Source organism: Lampetra fluviatilis, chromosome 5 (assembly GCF_964198595.1).
Source record: "Lampetra fluviatilis chromosome 5, kcLamFluv1.1, whole genome shotgun sequence".
Classification (NCBI taxonomy): Eukaryota; Metazoa; Chordata; class Hyperoartia; order Petromyzontiformes; family Petromyzontidae; genus Lampetra; species Lampetra fluviatilis.
The window spans coordinates 11,180,635-11,198,648 of NC_136279.1; the positions used below are offsets into that span (position 1 = coordinate 11,180,635).

The window sequence follows — 18,014 nt, forward strand, 5'->3', positions numbered from 1 at the left end:
GCACGCAAAAAAGGGCATCTTGTAATCCAGAAAACGTATTCATCAAACTCTGATATTATTGTATGACATGAAGAATAAACAGATTTTTATTTGAGCTAATTTTCCACAGATGATTACAAATTCTGGCCTAATGAATTAAACTAGATTGAATTGATTTATTATGAAAAAATTTAAGTAGTGAAGAACAAATTTAGCCAATTTTCCTGGCATGCTCTTTTAAATCTCATACTTAATTTCCCTCACATATGCAAATTTAGTTTAGAGATGGCACGATTTCATCTTGCAAATTGGTGAGTCAGAAAAAATCTCTCTGCCAAAATTATTGTTTCTTTTATTTATTTGGACATAATATTCTGTAGTTTATATCTATTAAAATGGTTATGGAAATCGATTTGTCATATTTTTTTTATTTTACCAGGTAAGGCCAACTGACCTATATGGCCTTTTTCAGAAGCGACCTGGCCACAAATGATGGCTCAATGATAGTTCAACAAAGTGACTTATGTGGAAATTTATAGCAGCCAAATACTCTAAACTCATGCTTCTAAACCGGAGGACCTGGAGAAAAATCCACACGACCAAGGGGAAAACATGCAAACTCCAAATATATATGCATCAGGGTCAGGATCGAACCCACGACCTGGATACCAGGCGAGGTATTTTTTTACAATAAAATAATTCAAATTCCACATCATGCTCCCTCACAACGTACATTGCAACATGCTGACGTTCTGGAGGTATTACCAGGGACATCGACTGTATCAGGCACAATGGACTCATCAGAGCAGGCACAGTAGGGGGGGGGGTGGCCAAGTTAGATTGTATTCTTCTTCCTTGTCTCTGAGCTTATAGCTCAGATGCTCCAGTGCTGAAATTGGTACTAATGAATTCAGCCATTGAGTATGGGAGGGGGATTCGTGATTCTTCCATGTATTCAATATGGTTTTCCTGACCGCTATATTGAAAGTCCTCAACAAAACGTTCTGTTCTCGAGTCAGCCCCACTTCTCTTAGACCTCACAGGGTAGTTTCCAGACTTATTTTACAGATGTATGATGAATCTTATTGAATACCCCCATTATATGTTCATAGAGCTCAGCAATAGTCGGACATGACCAGAAAGCATGTTCGAAAATCGTGTGTTGCACCCGGGGGGCACTTCGAGCAGTCTGGAGATGAGGCAGCACCAAACTTGGCCCTCCTCTGACTAGTCATGTAGGCCACATGTAGAAATGTAAATTGGATAGTTCTCAGGGGGTGGGATCTGGCCCCCTGGGAGGTGGATTTCCAAATCTGGCTCCATGTCTTGTTGGGGATTGGCCGATTCGCTATTTGCTCCAATTGCGCTAGGGTCTGAGGTTGTCCACTACTCGTCCCTAACAGCAAAAGCCGGTATGCCTCAGATAGTTTGTATCTCTCTTTATCCGACTGGAGCCATTTTATTACTGCAGGAGGGGGTGCTATCAGATCTCTGCCACTTCCTCTGGTGATCACGTTCCGAATCTGAAGGCACTCATAGAATTGAGAATTTGGGAGGTTTTACCTAGATCGAATAGATTGGAATGTCCCAATGTAGCCATTATCTGCCAGAAGGTCCCCGACTCTATGAATCTGGGCTGCTTTCCAATCAGACCATCTGATTCCCTTGTTTCCAACTCGCAGTGCCGGATTATTCCAAAGTGGGGAGTAGGAGCGGAATCCCCTCGGGATCTGGGTTAGTCTGTTTCTGCATATCCAAAGCATAGTGGTCGCCATCTCTAGTGGATTTATGCCCAAGGGGTTTTCCAGGGGACGCGAGTGAGCGAGACCTTCCAGATTCCATGGCAAGACTGAGGTCTTTTCCCACTTTTTCCACACTCCTCTGAGATCTAATGCTTTATGGTATGCAAGCTGGCTGCGAGGTATTATTTTCCAAAATCCGGTCGAGCAACTCCTCCCTCACTCCTTGTCTGGGTAAGATGAAAGGAGAAATGTGGGAGTGCAATTTCAGAATAAAGGTTTGAGGGATCCGGGTTGGAATCATTCTCTGGCAGTACAATAGCTTAGGGAGGGTCATCATTTTCGTCAAGTGCACCCTGTTAGGAAGAGACCATGGGACACCATTCCACACTGCCAGAGAAATTTTTATCTCTTAGAGTAGAGGGGGAAGTTCACCAGAAAAATCTCACTCAGCCGACATGGCATGATGACTCCGAGATATTTCATCCTCTTGGGGCACCATTTGAAAGGAGGACAATGAAATCTAGAGGACCTGGGAGTCTGGAGAGATGGACATTATTTCTGATTTGTTTACATTTTGCTTATATCCTGCCACTTCTCCATATTCCTTAATCTCCTTCAGGAGGGCCGGGATTGAGGTTTCGGGTTCGGTGGTGGTTAATAGTATATTGTCTGCATAGAGATTGATGTTATTCTCTCGATCCTCGTAAGGATAACCCTTTGATCTCTATTCTTTTTCTCATCTTCTCAGCCAGGGGCTCTATGGATAGCGTGAACAGGAGGGGGGGGGGGGGGTAAGGGGCAGCCCTGCCGAGTTCCACGCGTGAGCGTGAACCTTCCTGAAACAATTAGGTTGGTGGAGACCATTGCGCAGGGGTCCGAGTACAATAGCTGGCACCACTTGACAAATTGGGTCAGTATCCCGAATTTATTCCATGGCGCTGAACAGGAACTTCCATTCTACTCTTTGGAATGCTTTTTCGCCATCCAAGTTAATGGCGTAGGCTCGTTTACTGTATTTTGTGGCAATATCAACAGCATTGATTAGGAATTGGGGGAGGATGGGAGGGATGGGGTAGGGTGACCCCAAATACAGGGCCCGGGGGGTGATTGCATTATCTTCTAGTGGTAACCAATAAGTAAATCTCCAGCAGTGACCAATTTATGAGCGTATGTGTCATTTCTTTAAGTGGTAAAAATATATATATTTGTTTTTAAGAAATAATAAAAACGTTCACACCAGTGTTATACTGCAGTACACAATCGAGGGGAAACACCAGGCAAGGTAGTTAACATATATTTATTTATCATATTAAATGATCGGAAGCACTAATTATCTTAGAAATGGGTATGTGTTAGGAAATATTATTTTGAAAGGGGTATTACTGTATATATGTAGAGGAGTGTCATGCAATGGTAGTGCACTGTGCTATGAGGAATTTGGTGACCAGAATTTTTGACCATGGTTAACAGTGATATTTGAACTGTTTCTGGGCCTAACCTCCTTAAAAAAATTACCTGACACTGACATTAGACGGTGCACCTCATATTCAAAGATAAACAGTTGAAGGTGGCTGACTGGCTTCGGGTCAGAGCGTATGTCCATTATTAAACTGCGTTCACAAGAGTGGCGATTTTAAGTCTTTTCACCAATATCCGCATGCACAGCTAAACACACTCATTCTGATTCTTCACAACTGAGTTAAATTCGAAATCTGAGGAAGGACTATATCGATGTCATTGACTATAGACGAACCACTCTTTGCAGGGCATTTGCACGGTGTGCCAAGTGTAGATGTAGGACTCGACATGAAGTCGCTCTGTGACTTCAACCTTTGAGGCTGCGCTCTGACACAGGTTGATGCACTGCTGTGATATACCAGCCCCTGCGAAACACAGGTAACACAATTTTAACATCCTCATCATCCATGGTCTATCCACTGCTGGATGAAGGCATCCCCCAAGCAGTCACCATCCCGTGCCGTCTTGTGATGCAACAATATGTCCCTGTACCTGCACACGAGACGATCTCATTGCTCCATCTCAGCGGTGGACGTCCTCACAGATGCGTTTCCTCCATCGGCCGCCTCTCTGCCATTACGGCTTCTAGGGACGTGTCATACACAAACACACTTACTCTTCTTAAAAGTCCAAAATGGGGTATAATTGGGGAATACAGTTGAAAAAGGTATTTCAAGAAGATATGTTATTGTGTCCAACTCAATCAAAATCAGATTATGCAAGTTTTCAATGGAGCTAGCGTAGGTTATATTTAAACATGTGGTTTATCAAGTATTTCCAGGAAACACCTGAAATAAGAACACGTCAGCTGCCATCGAGGAAAATTCAAACTAAACACACTGCCTTAAATTCCTCCACGTTACCTTTAGAGTCTCAACACAACAAAAGATGATAAATAGTATGTTCAACACTGTTGCACTGCTATTTGCTAAAATAAATGCGTTGTATTGTTTCGATGGAAGCTCAGCTACTGCCTAATAATGTCCAACCACTGAGTGCTTCCATTAAAAAATATCTTATATGCAGTTGCTGAATTGAAATAAATAACGTGCACATTAAAAAAAATTTACTTTTGCATAAGGAAAGAACAAATGTGAGCAAAATTCCATTTTAGTATAATGTACGAAAAGTTAGTCTAATATATTCTAATATACACCCCAACTAAGTTGTTTGATTTCGTCACATCCACTTATTCTGCATTTTTCACGAGCATATGAAAAAGGCTTGAAATATTTAAGCTAAAGAGGGTAAAAGTAGAATCATAATAAGGTGTTAATATTTGCATGATAGAATAGAGAGCTTTAAAACTGATTCTCTTGTAGATAACCGAATCAATGAGTGTTATATTCTGATCACAAAGTTATCTCTCATCAGCAAATACTGTAACACACGAGATAAAAGCCATTAATGGTTATATATGACTATAACCCGCTAACTTCGGCCCCCACTTCAGAGTTCTACCTTACTATATTCATTCTAAATTCATGGAACTACTGACTACCGACTCTGTTCTGAATTTATTTCTAAAACACTACTGTGTATTTAAAGGTCCCGTCATTAGCAGAATTACAAATTTTTACCACCTTGTTGAAGGGAGAAAAAATTTTGACTCTTTTATCTATAATGGTATAGGTGTCTCAAGCCATGTCTTCAAGTGTTGGGGGTGTCCTCACACCCATTGCACCCACCAGCTGCACCCCTGCCTTCATCACAGTCGCACATGTGATATAGTTTCCTTCCCTGCTGAGAGTTTCCATTACTCCCCCTCTCTGCCTCTGTCACCTTGTCGAATAGACGCGACTCACAGAATATTGCACACATTCAGTAAGGGGAACCAGGGGGTGTTGCCGATTTAAAAACCTTTTTGAGCTCCTGCAAAAATGTATTTAGACACTCCATCCTCGCTCACATCAATGATCGTGTGAGCTTTCGGATCTGGTCACACTGGCCATGTCATAGGAACACTACATTCATACCGACAACTTGGACGAGTGCTGATTACTGCTGGAGTTGTGCTCGTCCAATTTCTATTGCTTCTCGTGATGCGGCACGTGCATTTGGATATTCAGGGTAGTACACTTCACAATTCCCTGGTTCTGACTTCTGAGCATGGGCAAATGTAATGGGTATTTATTGGGATGTAATAATAACCTCATTCCCTAACCAACCATTTTCATGATAGCATGATGCATATGTAAAAAAAAATAAGCAGGGTTGTGCATGGATGGTGAGTGTTTGCATGGATAACAATCGTGCACAACAGGAGCTACATTGTGGGCAGCAGAGATCAGTATTGCAAAATCTATCATTGCACTGTACTTCTATGTTCCCTGTCTTCACCAACCCACACTGACCAGCACGGTGAAGTATGGCCAAATAACCCCAACGACCCACATTGCATGGCTAGGACTTCATCCAGCAGTGGATTGACAAAAGGACTGTACATGTACCCAAACTGATTATTATGTATTCCCTCACCGTTCCACGCCATTAACTTCTCCATCCCATATGTTAAGGTTTGAGGTCATTTTTTCGAAAGCAATCACTGGAATCAAAACAGACATCAAAAACCAAACATCCAGCTCAACAAGATCCTAATCTGTAAAGTCTAAATGTATTCTGAAGAGGAAATAACAGGTTTTTTAAAAATTCCAATTTGCTCAATAATAACGTTGAAAGGGCCACATTATAAATAACGGTTGCTTCGAAAGCCTCTTAAAGAGCGGTACATATTAAAACATGCAAGCTACATTAAAAAATGTATGCAATTTTTTCGGAGTTTCAAATGCTGTTTGCAACATCACCTGCAATCCAGAGGTCACAAATTCGATCTCCTGGTGCGGCAGGTGAAATAATGGGTAACTTTATTAAATCCCCCCCACCTCTTTCCACCCAGCAGTATAAGGGTCCACCACAATAAGTTAATCGTGTGTGATAGGATCTCAAGTGTGGGTACGCTTACATCTTCCAAGACATCTGGCTAACTTGGAGGAATCCAAACATCCCTCTTTTTGAGCTTCATAGACCTCCTTCGAGTGAATGCCCTTCTGCCAGCAATAGCAATGAGCAAATAATTGCAAGCCTGCACCTTTAACTTAAAAAAAAGAGACTGCCATGGAACACCGTGTTGCGTTGTACAACAACAATAACAACCAGTGTTTATTTCCATAATAACAATGCTCAGAGAGTCAATGAGGTCGATGTTTTTGGCTGAGTCAACCCAGGGTAGGCATAGGCTCCTTGCAAAAAAGATTACATCTCTCGGATGTTCCCTGTCTTTATTAACACGAGCGTGTTTCATTGAGATTTTTAATCAGCCAACCTACAGCTGAAAAACAAATATAATGTAAAGCTTAACTCCTGCGAGTTCCATTCATATGTGACCACTTTTTTTTAAATCTGCCCTTGATTAAGCCTTCATTTTAATCTACAAGTACCACTAAACCGAGCATCCAATTTAATGACATCCATTTGCCATGGCAAGTTAGCAATGTAGCATTAATTATAGTGGTGTTGTCAAGTTTTTTTTTTATCTCTACGTGAAGTTCTCTCAACCCCGCCACCCCCACCACCGCCCCCCACAAAACGAGCTGACCCAGGTCGTAATTGATGAGAAAAGTTTCCTTGCAGGAACAAAGCATGAAAGTTTGCTCAGTCACACAGCAGGAGCTGGATCACACTTTGTAATGCACCCCACGACAGGTAGCAGGGGTCGCTCCTATTTACAAGTCGTGTCCTACCAAATGCTCTTTGATACACACGTGGAACTTTGGAAGGCACACCAATGCCCAGAGTGCACAGACTTAATCTTTTGACAATCATATAAGTCCTTGTACTCATGTTTTGAGAGGCCTATCTTTTGTGCCAGCTCCAAATCAGGAACTGAAGTCAATTACTGTAATTTGATGATTTCCCTTAATATCATTTAATTGAGGTCTTTCTTAGCCACGGACAACCGACCACACTTAGGGGACCAGATTTTTGCTGAATTAACCCATTCAAGCAAGAACATTATACAGATTGTACGAGACATTCATTCAATCATCATGCATAGTCAGCGAAGGACCATTGTACCGAACGTGTGCCCTCTTGCGACAGCTTTCGCATAAACTGCTCTTGCTGCCATACTGGTGTCTCGATAAAAATATTTGATCCGCATATCGAGGAGGCGACCACGGGGGTGGTGCCATTCCTTTGAGGGTCGCAGTCCACTTCGAACGTCAACCGCCAACTGAAGTGTGCAATTTGCTGGAGTTTGTGCATCAAGGTTGGCAACGTGTCCAAAAAGTGACAGCCGTCTCCCTCGAACTAAGCTCTCAATTGCTATGAGACCGGTCGCAGATGCAATGGTGACATTTCTGATGAAGTCGAACCATCGGATGCCAAGACGGCATCTTTGGCATCGCATGTGGAAGGAATGCAGCCGATTCAAATCAGCTTGAAGCAAAGTCCAGGCCTCCACACCATACAACAAGAGTGACAAAACACAGCAATGGTCGACTCAGATTTGTGTCCAGACTTAAACGATTCTCAGACCAAGTACGGTTCAGACCATTCATTATTGCTGACGCCAGGCTTCCGGTGCATGACATCAGGTCTACATCGTCCATCAGTGTTCTGTACAGATCTCAGAGAAAGAGAAATTCCTCCACTGCTCTGCCATCATTGTCGTTGATTAAGCAGGGTGCTTCTGGAGGTCCGGAGCCCAAGTTCTGGACTTTGTTTTCTGCCAAGAAAAAAATTGTCTTTTTTTTCTTGAATTATTGTGGAAATGTTGGAGGACTGGTGTGAATATTTCAGGCTTCTCAACAAACAAGGCTGCATCATCAGCATAGTCGAGGTCAGTGAAATGGTGCCGGCCAATCCTGACTCCAAGGTCATGGGTGATGTTTTGAAATATCCAGTCAATCGGCCGACAGAAGAGCACCGGTGCAAAGACGCGTCCATGAGACACTCCAGATGTGGTCTTCAATCGTGGCAAAAGTCCAGACCCGATACCAACCCTTGCACTTGTTCATACTAATGGTTTTTGGGTTAGATCGCGTTAATTATAAGTGTGTCGTAACCCTCCACCACCCGACACGGCCAAACAGTAAAAAATGTGTCACGTTTACAATAGACAAACAATTCACTTTAGCCCACCGGTGTGTTGAAGAGTGATTCAACATCATTTAAAATTTGAGTACGACGTTTCGCTGGTAATTACAATCAGCTTCAATTTGCCAGAATGGTGAGGCTCTCCTCTTGCTCCCGGTCTTAAATAGAGCAGCAGCAGGGTGACGTCATCATTGCGCTTGCATGCAGATCTTTCACAAGCTCCAGCAAGATGCCAGGGACCCCAATTCCTCTAAAGGTAGACCAGAGAGCCGATCAATCCACAGAGTCAAAAGCCACTTTCAAATTAAAGTAAGCGGCATGCAATGGGTGGTCGAACTCATGGTGCAGTTCTACAAGTAGGCAGATTACAAGAACATCATCCATCGTTTCTTGACCAGCTGTGGATCCTGATTGATGTGGATGATGGTGTTTTGTCAGGAGTGATTGCAGCTTGGCCAGAAGTACACATATACGAAACTTTCCCGGTAATGACAGTAAGGATATCGATCTATAATTGCTGCATGCCGTACAGGATTCGTCCCCTTTATACAGATAAACAATTATGCTGTCTCTCCAATCAGCGGGTACCTTGCCGGACATCCTGACTTTGATGAAGAGCTGATGTAACAGTTTGCCGATAGGCTTCAGAGCACCCTTCAACAGTTCTGGAGAAATACCATCTAGCCCAGCTGCTTTGCCGTTGTTAAGCTTCATGATGGCATGCCAAACTTCCTCTAATGTAGGACGGTCTGTGTTGCTTTGACAGTCTGAGTCAGCATGGCTTGCAGCTGCAGTATCTGCCAATTCGGGACAAGCATCTGCTGGTGGATGGTTCAGTGCTGCTGCATAATGCTCAGTCCATCTTGTGAGAACTTCCATCACCGATGAGCAAGGAGAGCCATCCAATTTGGTGATAGGAGCCATGGCTGTATGGCCACCACCTCCCCATGTCGTTGTGTAACAGTCTCGACTCAACTTCATCAGCCAAGGAGTACAGATACTTCTCTTGGTCAACTTTTGCTCGAGCTCTGAAAATACCAGTCTGCCATGCAGCTGCCTTCTGTTCCAAAACCTGGAATGTGGAATTGGGAGAGCCAGGGTTTAATGGACAGGCTTTCGGAGACCTACCGTGGCTTTAGCAGCCAGTGTAATGGATGTACTAGACATGATATGGCAAAAAAAAATATGTTTGGGTGTTTAAATCGTAAATGTTATTTCATGACATTTTATACACCCTATGGTTAACATCAGTAGCGAGTGATATTTAAACCGGTCCTGGGCCTGCCCGCCCCCGCCTTCTTCACTGACTTGCATTTACCCACATGGTGAAGTACGGTCAAACAATCCTCACGACTGACGCCAGGTGAGGTGGTCTTCATCCAGCAGTGCATTGACAAAAGGGTTGTTACAAAGATGATGTGCATAGTTTTTAATACTATGCACTGAATACAAATATATATTTTAGGTCAATGTAATTGTAACATAATTAAGAAATGTAAATGTGTGCATGAAAAAGTAATTTTGTTGATGTCACATGCTGACTCCGTGCCCCTACTGGACATCTGCGAAATAGAGCTTCATAGCTCATCAGATTCCTCCCTTAGAAATAAAGATTTTGATTCTGTTGTACTACATATTGCATATATAGTGGTACGTATAATTTGGTAATGTAAATGCACGTTGATTTACATTCATTAGAGTTCTGTTGAGCCAACATAAACAAAACAATACAATTTGCAAATCGCCGTAATGAGCCCCCTGACATGAACCTAGGCAAGAAGTGCAAATGTCACATGTAATGATGCACTCTGTGACTCATTCATTTTCAATCAGAGTTACTTGTATTTATAAACCATGCATGTCTCCCACTCACACCTACGTGAAAATGTGAGCATACTGCGTTGTGTGCAAGCGCTTTATTTCACCATCGCCGAGTAGGGACCCCAAAAATACCTAAAAGACCAAGTGGCCGGCAACAAGTGGCATGATTAAAGGTGTCAGTCACAGGAGTCATTACGTGTCTCGCGTTGAGCGAAGTTATAAAGAGCTTGCGACAAGAGACGACAGAAGGGAAATTGAAGTGCATTATAAGAAGAGAGTGCAATACACAAGCAAGGGGATTTTTTTCGTATGATATACAACACGTGTCAACACTTACTTGAGGAATATCACGAACATCAACATTCTCCTCAATGGCCATTGCCTATCCATTGACGATTGAAGGCCTCCCCACATCGTCACCAACGCACATGATATTAATTTCACGATCATTAAAAATACAACTAACACGTGAGCATGAGATATATTTTTGGGAATTTGAAAAAAGATTTTAAGTTTGCAAATCCTGTATATTACTATTCATGAATGAAAGAGTACATCCTCTTTCATATATCTAATTGTATAGAAATTGATTGGCCAATCACAATAGAAAGTATTAGTTTAAAACGTTTAGAAATATTGTTGTTCGTGTAGTTTAATGTATTACGTATCCTGGTTGTATTGTTACGGTCTTGTAAAGTTATAAAATGGTCTGTTCTACGTTCCTCGTACATTTATTTCTGGATTTGATCTATTTTCACGATCACAGTCGTCTAAGCCCAACGAAACCTGGACTCATATTATTGGGTATTTCGGTAAAGTCACGTAGATAGGCTCAAAGAAAATAACAAAACATTTAAACTATTTTCTTTGAGCCCATCTATGTGACTTTACCGAAAGACCCACGAATATGAATTCCTGCAGTCACGAAAGCTTTAAGTCACGAATACTGTACTCGTCCACAGAATTAGTCGCATTGTAGACGAAAATTAATCACCTACGTGCAAAATTACCATTTCTTATTTTTTTTTACCGCTGTAAAAGTGTGTGCTTTACTGCACTGCAAATCAGTTGTATGTGTAATTAGCGAGCAAAACGTAGTGGTAACACACCACTGTATATTTATAGCACAACAGCAAAATCACGCTATGAATCCAACTATCTACATAATTAGCGGTTAGCCTGAATATATGGTCTGTCTGCCTGGGGAACTGCTCCTAGACTGAAGGATTTGGCTGTATTCTGAAAGCTCATGATATTTAGCTTACATTTAAACGATCATAATTATTACCACTATTAACTTCACCCAATTATGTTGCTAATTTGGCCTCTTGGCCTAGCACTATTTATCCACTCCCTCCCCCCGCCCTGACTGCCTTCAAAGCCTAATATGCAAAATCATATTCCAATGAAGGCACTATATTTTGGCAAACTCCCTAAAACTAATTTATAACCGTGGAATGGGTTTAGCAACTCCTAAAATGTAATGTTTACGAGTTCGAGCCAAGATCAAACTTAGCAACTGTGCAGCAAACATTAACAAAATTTACATCATTGCATATTTGTTTCAAGTTTAAAGCTTTAAAAAGAGTGGTAAAGATGAACCAAATTGATTTCTTTAGAAAACACGTTAAAAAAATTGCACACGTTGAAACAAGTTCCGCAGCTAAAAGCATTTACAATATGTTTTTAGAATGTCTTGAGCACTTCCTTTCAGCCGGCTCTGTTCAGATCGGCAAATCCAGAAAAAAACGTCCGCACCAGACACAGCACATCCATCATACCTCTCGTTCTATGGTTGCGGCTTCCAGTCACGTGCCTATGCAAGTCTCTCCGGTCTATCTACCCGTGGACCCGCACGAATAATAATGGGTGAGTATTTAAGCCCCGAATGTCAACGTGCATGTCTTCCATTGTCAGCGTAGTACCGTTGTCACAGCGAACTCATCTTTGACTGAGCATCCGCTCTCGTGTGCTTTGGAGCCCCAATTAACTGCAGGCGGCTCTCAGAAGCTGGCCATTTCTGATATCTCTTGACCTTGCAAGACTGTTATTCAAATACAATCCCGTGGCCCACGAGGCAATGCCATAGTGCACCGACACCATCAATTCTACCGCTTGCGTTACCAATTTAGGAGAACGCACAATTAAATATCCACTATTAAGTAATGTCTATGGCATAACATTCACGAATGAAAACATTAAGAGTATTGACCTGAAATATATAGAAACATTTGTTTTCACCTATGTGACTTTACCGAAAGAAGCAAAGAGTATGGATCCTTGCAGTCACGAAAACTTTCAAATCTAGAATGAAAATATTTGTTTTATTGTCTTCGTTTCACAAACACTTTGTCTCAAGCGGTTTACCATTCTTAAGATGTCAATTTGAACCAGGAGAATAATTTTACTTGCCACATATATACAAATGTCTGCTGTGACAAGTGGCTCATATATCTTAATGAAGATCTATGAGACACATTATACCTTAAAATATATAGCATTACCCTTACTGCACACGACATTTAACAATCATTCTCTATCAATCATTTATTCATGTATTCAGTAAATGTGAGCAGTGCTTATAGGCAACATTTTCAATCCTATGCAATTGGTTGACAACCCAAAATTGTGAATAAAAACAATGCATCAAAATGGCAGATAAAGAAATTGACCTTCATATGAGCAATCAGCAGGGGTCTGTGGTGAGCCACCTCACTTTCTCCTTCACTGCTTCCTGTAATCGATGCATCCCTCAAAGGCTCCCAGCAAAGTCCGTTCTGAACAGCTGCAACTCACAATCTCCTCCTCTGCACATTTTTTGGCATAGTCAATGGTGTGTTCTGTGATAATCTTTCATCCCAACCTCTTATATAACCTTTCTCAATTCAAGCAGGGTATTTACTCCAATTTGTTACAACTACGATAGTGCTACTTGTTGCTGGCCCTTTAAAATATTGGGCCTTTGGATCCGTGCTCAGCAACTGTGTAAAATAACCAAATGATAGCACGGTGCCTTGTTATTTTGTATTTGAGATGATGGTGTTGGATATTCTGAATGAGCAATGAGCACAGTTATGGCCATTTTTTCTTGCAACTTATACAACTTATACCAAAAGCATAATGTCTGGGCGGGGGGAGTCATATCACGCAATTTAAATGTGTCATTAAACCCTCCTCCACCCAACATAGCCAATGGATAAAGTTGTCACGTGAACAAATGTGCCAACTGATTACTGCTTCAGCATACCTTGTGTGTTGGAAAACAATCCACGCACATTTAAAAATGGGTACGATGTTCCACTGATAGTTACAACTGTTTATTGAACAGACCAACAGTCACCTGGTAAGAGCCATGATCCCCCCCCCACTCACACTTTTCCTCTAACCCTTTTCTGCCTTTTCCTTTTCAACTCTCCTGGTCAATCACCTTCTTTCCACCCTCCCTCCCACTCTCTCCACCCACTCACAGGATTGTGAAGTTGTCCCACTGCCAGTGACCTCATCCCCTCATCCTCCATATAAAATTCGTTCGTTTCTCGGTCCGCGTGTCCTGGTGATTATGTTATCTGTGAGTTATGCCCCCCACCTCCCCCAACTTGTATATTGGAGACTGCCAGACTGGCATCCCAGATGCTCGTTAGGGGCCGTCCATATATGACGTCACGCACCTAGGGGGGGGGGGGGTCAGACATTTGTGACGAGGGGGGGGGTTTGAGAAATGTGACGTCACATCAAAATGCGCAACTTTAAATAAATATAGACAGCACGTTCTACTTAAATATACTTTTTAATAAATACGCACTACAATGACAATAGTTTAAAGCGATTTGAAGCATGTTTTTTTTTTTGGGGGGGGGGGGGCAGAGCTTTGTGACGTCATATTTGAGGGGGCGTCTGACTTTTTGTGACGTCGTGTGACGAAGCGGGGGGGAGGGGTCAAAAATCGTCCAAAATCGCGTGACGTCATTAATGGACGGCCCCTTATCGTGTTATCGGCGCGCGTGTACTCAGCTCCCTTTTTATGCAGGAGAGATTGGGTGAATCAGACAGTCAACCATTAAGTGTACCTCGGTGATGTGCATTGGCGATGCCAGACCCTGAGCACCCCAGGTGACGTTTATCGGTGTGTGCACCCACCAACCAATTGTGTGCGTGTGTACGGGGATGAGTGATGAATGATTCAATATTTAATGTGGGGAGCGTTTTGCGATGACCCTGCATACGTATTGCAGTAACAATCTAACCTTGACAGCACATCTCATTATGAGAAGTCATCGGGCACAAAACTCAATACGTGTATTTTTTCTTGGTGCGAATGAATTTGCTTCAAGTGTTACAATTTATAGCAATATGATAATTACATCTATCACTCAATGTGCCTCATTGAGATCTTATCTAGACCAGTATCTCATTTTGAAAGAGAGACTTAGATAACCACTTTATAGTGCACAGGCACAATTTTCTTTGCTCCCCATTACAGTTATTTCCTAAATACATCATAGATCACAGCTTTTACGATTTATAGTACGATGTCTTGAAAATTACAATTTACACCAGGCAAGACGTTTTACTCTTTTCCTCCAGAAGGTAGTAGATAGCAGTGGAAATTAAAGGTCAAATGTGATCCGAGCCAAAAAAAATGCAGCACCTGAAGAAAACGTCGAGCTACTGAATATATGAACAAAATGTTATTGCACTGGATTTGAAACCTTGACTCAATGCTTCATTGAAATGTATTTGATTTTAACCTAATTACTTACACTTGACCTTTTTAGACATATCGATCAAGAGAACCAATCTCGAATCATCCCAATTGCCAATTGCATCCCTTTGGCATCTCCGTCTGGTGGAGAGCAAGACTTCCCATCCACCAGCCTTTGTATGTGTGCATTCTCTTGGTACCACAACCACTGCATACAAATAATAATCATGAGTGCCTTCGTTATTCGTGCCATGCTTATAGCGCGAGGCAATCACAAAGGCGCTGTGTCTAACAAGTGGGTATAGTTTGCCAGCATGGGGCGATGTTGCCATACGATTTTACCCAATTCAATAATTATTGTAGTGGGTTCTCATCTTACTTTAATTTATATAGCGCCTTAAGAAAGGCGCTGAGCAGAGAATTAGCAATTGTACAGTAAAACACTGGGATGAGATGACATGGATTGATGAAAATGATGGTGGTACATAATCAATATGATGATGATGTGTGAAATAAACGGTGATGAAAGTGACAATGAGTGGTTAACGATTCGTGAGTATCATGAATGGGTAGGGAAGCTGGGACGAGGGATGGTATTAATGATGAGGAATGGAGGGGCAATGGGAGTTGGGGTAAGCAAGGGAAAGGAAATTAATTTTAAGGGAAAAACGAAAAATCGTCAGTGAGGCCGATTGTTTGACATGTATGCGAAGTTTGCCCAGTTTAAGGGGGCTAAAAGCGAGAAAGAACGGAATGGCGTTTTGGGGAAAGGGATGAGTGGGAACAGACAGCTGGGATTGTGAACATAGATAACGAGAAGGAGCATAGAACGAGAAGAGCGAAGCAAGATAAGCTGGGGGCATTGTTGTGTAACTTTATAAAATGTTGATTTGAATAATTTTAACTATGACGACAGCACGCATACGGCACTCTTCATAATACAATTATAGGTACTCTTAGGTTTTTTCGGTAAAGTCACGTAGGTAAAAATAAATAATAAAAGTAAAAATAATAGAAATAATAATAGAAATAAAATTATAAATCACGACGTTTCGGAGGCAACACAAGTCTCCGTCATCAGGTGGGACCGTCACAGCTAGATTTACTGTATCAAGTCCATTGCAAAGTGCACAGTATATGTAGTTATGGTTTATACACATGTAGTATTAACCGGTGTGGCTACTAAATTTAAACCGCAATGCTCTATATCAAGCAGAAAATGCGCTACCACCTGGTTACACCCCAGAGCCTGATAACCCAGCACCGCTATCATGTATGACATGTTAAGAGTCCTCACACTAATCTTCCTTCGCCCTTTATTAAGGGGGTGGGGGGAATGGTGGCACAGTGGTTAGTGCACTGCACCTTGAACCAAGCGATATGAGTTTGATTCTTGACTCGGGCTAACATCAGTGGTGAATGATACCTGAACTGACTCTCAGCCCCAGCCACCGTCAATCCGCCAATGAATCAAAGCCATCCCATGCCACCCGTGACATATTTTTGTTTCTAACATACTGGCCAAACATACAAAAACCTGAAAACACCAACCCGTAAACACCAACACTTAAACACCAACACTTAAACAAAAAGCCGTAAACACCATCCCTTAAACAGCTTCCCTTAAAATGCCAACCATTAAACACCAATGAATCAAAGCCACCCCATGCCACCCGTGACATCTATTTTTTTATAACATACTGGCCAATGTAGGTTGGTGAAGGGGTGAGGGCAGGACCGATTCTGATGGCGCATATCACCGATATTAGTCGTGGACAAGAATCAAACTCAGGTAACAGGTTCATAGCTTATCGTGCACCACTCTTCAACCCCATTTCGCAGTAAACAAGGAACGGTTCCAACCACATGCCAACGTTAGCACTGGGTTGCTTGCAACTTGCACTGAAGTACATGCTAAAACTATCCCATGACTCCTGCGATCTGTAGTGATGTACATTTAAAGGGCTTCCCATTACAAACAGCATTGTTGTGAGCTTCCCTTTTGGCAAAATTAATTCTGAAATTATGCAAATGTGATCTAGAGCACAAACACACAAAACTACTTTTTTAAAGTAATATATGTGGCTAAAAATAATATAAGTGTACGTGTTTTAACCAGTTAAGAACTCACGATGATTTTATACAGTACTGTATGTACAATGACAAGTACAGATGACATCCAGTTGTATCGAACATTTCAAAAATAACAAATTCTTGCCATAAAATCACAGCACTAAATAAAGGTAAATTAGCAAGACACGTGTATTCTTGATTATGCACCATTTTGTATGTATGTAAATAACTGTATATAGTTACTTTCAACCTAAATTCCATTCCTGGATATGGCTAATATCGACGATGAGTGACACCTAAACTGATCTCTTCACCAACCAACACTTACCAGCATGGTGAAGTATGGTCCAACAACTCCCATGACTGACATGGCATGGGGCAGCCGTTATCCCGCAGTGGAATTTGCGAATGGCTGAAATCATTACTGTATTATTACTGTATTTAATTATTATTATTATGCATAATATACCACTATTATCACCGCCTTTACTGTTTTGTCCCATTCATGTGTATCAATCTTTGACTTTGAAATTATGCTGCAACAACAATTGTACACGGATGAAAAGGTGATATTTATCCTATAGCAGAAACGGTTATACCACTTCAGTGGCTGCTACTGCCACGGTCAATTCCAAGAGCCGAAGAAGCAGTCCTGCTCTGGGCGATGAGACATGATTTACTCTCCAAGCAGGGTGAGGTTTATTTTTTATATAAGGATATGCCCCAACATGCCTCGGCATGACAAATAGCACAAAAGAAGAGTGACAGTGCTTGATTGCAATGTCCCTGCGGGGAAGCCAATTGACACCAAACAATCCTGGGATGTATCCTCTCCCACTCTGATGGAGGCAGCCTATTGATGAGGAGCATGTGCGGTGCATATGGAGAACCCAAAATGAACTCCGCCGTTGCACATGCATTGGGACAAAAAATGGCGAAGTGGGTGCACGTGTGGCAACGTTGAAAACGTTGGAAGCGGTTAAGGAACCTTGCAAAGATATTTATTGTGATAATAATACTGTATTTGCCAAATAAATGTGGAAAATTAAAATTTTAAACGGTCAATGCAAGGCTTTTTAAAC

The 18,014-nt window shown here is 41.8% G+C and overlaps 1 long non-coding RNA gene across 1 annotated transcript in view; it reads right to left on the reverse strand.

The window, feature by feature from the left end:
- LOC144932220 (uncharacterized) overlaps positions 1 to 18,014 on the reverse strand; it is a 91,114-nt gene that overhangs the window by 60,218 nt on the left and 12,882 nt on the right. The window contains exon 2 of the long non-coding RNA XR_013636866.1: positions 3,732 to 3,824. This is a non-coding gene — a long non-coding RNA (uncharacterized LOC144932220). The remainder of the gene's footprint in view (positions 1 to 3,731; positions 3,825 to 18,014) is intronic.